Raw genomic sequence first — 2,930 nt, 5'->3', positions numbered from 1 at the left:
AAGGAAGCTTTAAGATGAAATAGTGTAGCTTTAGTGTCTTTTAATCTATTATTGTGGTTTTGTGGTCTGCAGTTTTACAGATTTTAGTCCAGTCACCTCACTTCTCTCAGCCTTTTATTGAAGCACAGCAGCTTGGATAAAGCCACAGTGTGTCCCTATAGTCAAAATGAAACAGCAGCAGATAGTTCAAGTGAGCAACCAGCTGGTGAACATAGTGGAGTGTTTTTAGGAGCAAGACACTTCTTTCAGGAGTCATAGGAGACCAAAGCAGAGCTTAGAGGAGAGTAAATATCCAAATGAATCAATATGTGGGACTTAAATCCTTATTCTGCTCTGAGTCTGCTGGATGTCAAAGTAAATGGGTATCAAGTTCACTGCCAACAACTTTAAACTCTTGATTCTGATTGGCAACAACAGTGATTGATTCTCAAAAGCCAAAGTGGCACCAGAATATTTTTTATTTTTATTATTAATTTTACTAACTGTTGAACTGTATTTACTTATACTTATATATGTTCTATGTCTACTTGTATTGTCTACTAGTATCTATAATAAAACGGTCGCTAATGGACAACTACCTTAGGAAGCTGGGAGGGTGAGGGTTGCCTGGGTAAATCGGGATTTATTTTTCTACTGTCTTGTTTGTCTGTTTAATTGGGGATTTTTGTTCTATTCTATGCAGATACTCTGATTTATTCTTACTCTTGTGTGACATCATTTTTTACTGTCTGCGAAAATGTAATAAAAAGATGTAGAAAAATAAAAAAGTGGCACTAGAAACAATCTAATCACTCACATCAGATGAAACCGCTTAAAGGAGTCCAGCACATTTAACCTCTGCCTGTTGGCACTGTGGCAAAAAAAACACAGTTTTCTGTTAGCATTCTTAATTGGTCAACAATGCGTCTCAAACGCTAGTGTCCGTCACAGGCTGGTCTTAAGAGTTAGGAAAAATTAAAGTTACCGAACACAGATGTGAGAGCAGTCTCAGGAGCTACTTGGGGTGTGAATTAATGGGCCTGCTAGCTGCTTTTGTGTTCAGCTCTGAGCCCTGAGCTAAATGCTAATTTCAGCATGCTTTTATTGGCTATTTAGTACTTCATCAAAGAAATTGTTAAGGCTGATGGGATTGTCATTAGATTTCATGTTGGTCATAAAGTGAAGCACTGTCCAAGTACCACTGACGCTTGATGAAAACTTATAAGAGTTCTTCATCTTTTCTGAATCATGGCATTTGTAAATGTCAGCGGATCACTAAAGTCAACTGTATCTGTAGTCTGGAGAGCCTAATTGTCTGTACAAAATGTCACTGCAAAGGATCTGAAAGTTGTTGAGGTGCTATTCAATAAGGATGAAAGTGGTGAACCTCCAGTGTTCTGACGCTGTCATCTGTAGAGCCATGGCCAAAAATCAGACATTCCCTGAATTCCACAAATACTCATATCTATGATCCACATTTTGAGCGAATTTATTTAAAACACTTCCTTTGAGTGGACACCATTCCATTCCGAAGATGCATGAATGGAGAGTGGTGAGAGTGGTGACTGTGAAACCCCAGAAATACAATGCTAATACTTGTGCTTTTGTCTGTGTCCACTTGCGCTACATGTCAGTCACAGGCTCACATTCCTGAGGTCTGAACCGTAGCAGTGGGCGTTTTGCATATGACACAAACAAAGCTCACAGTATAAGTGCAGCGGATAGATTCCCTGCATATGACCTCACAGTCAGCTCATCAGCTCAACAACAGCTCATAACATGCTCCCACTACAGGACCATCCACTTTTAGTTGTGCCTTTTTAATAGTTATGTATTACAGTCTATGTTTAAGACACAATTTTGGTGGACATTTTCTAATAGTAAGGCATTCAACATACACTGTAGTGTACTTTAGAAGATGTCATCGCAAAACAGCTGCAGCATGAATAAGGTGATTGGAGTCAGTGTGAGCTGTTGTAAAGCAGTTTTGTTCTGCACATCTGGTTCAGAAAGTAATTTTAAACAACCAGTAAGACTTATTTTAATGTGTGACCATGGGTATGATGGTATCCAACTTGCATTCCTCTGTGCCCGTTCTGCTCTGCGACCCTGCCACACTGGAGTGACACGAGTGGATTGAAGCCAGACATTGTCAGCTCATTATCAGCACCTTGTCAGCCAACTTTCTCCACTCCACAGCTCTGCATTCATGTGTGTGTGTGTGTATGACTGTGGATGTGGGGGTCAGTTATGTTTGTTAGGAGGCGACTGTGGTAAGAAAGTTTAAAAATGCCTACATCCTCAGTCACCCTATGCTTGTGTGTAACAGCTGCATGATAAAAGCTTCAAAGTACCTATAAGCAGGGATCAGTCTTTTTAAGTTCATACTTTTTGTCCCTTGCTGCTTGTTGTCTGTGAGAAATCATTCAGTCACAGGTACAAACAAGCACATGAGGAGACTCAGGCCTTGTGCTTCTTTCGTTTCCGGTAGACAAACTTCTGCTTTTTTTTTTTTTCAATATTTCCTCTTTCAGATTTCAGCAGCGTCCATGTGTGTGTGAGTGTGTGTGTTCGACTATATTGTTTACGTGTGTGTACGTCTGCAAAGCACTTCCTGCTCTCTGACAGTGCTGTGATAGGAATATCCTCCTGCTGGGCCAGCAGACCGGTAAGCCTGGCCCTCCTTTTTCCTCTGTGTTGCTGTTCACTGACATATTTTCAGCCTGTTTTTAACACACACCTCACATTTCTGGGTCTTTGAGTAATGCTCACAAGGTGCCAGATGTGACAGTTGCTGAAACTGAGAGAAAGAGGTGAGAGCGATAAAGAGAGGAGGATGTGTGTGTGTGAAGGGGAGAGGTGAAAATAGAGGGGGCTGAGATGCTGTTTATAGCTTGAGAGCCCTCGTTCGTTAGCAGTAAGCACAGAGAAAGAGAGAGACAGAGAGTAAG

The sequence above is a fragment of the Notolabrus celidotus genome, chromosome 6 (genome assembly GCF_009762535.1).
Source record: "Notolabrus celidotus isolate fNotCel1 chromosome 6, fNotCel1.pri, whole genome shotgun sequence".
Lineage (NCBI taxonomy): Eukaryota > Metazoa > Chordata > Actinopteri > Labriformes > Labridae > Notolabrus > Notolabrus celidotus.
This window is presented reverse-complemented; position numbering follows the sequence as displayed.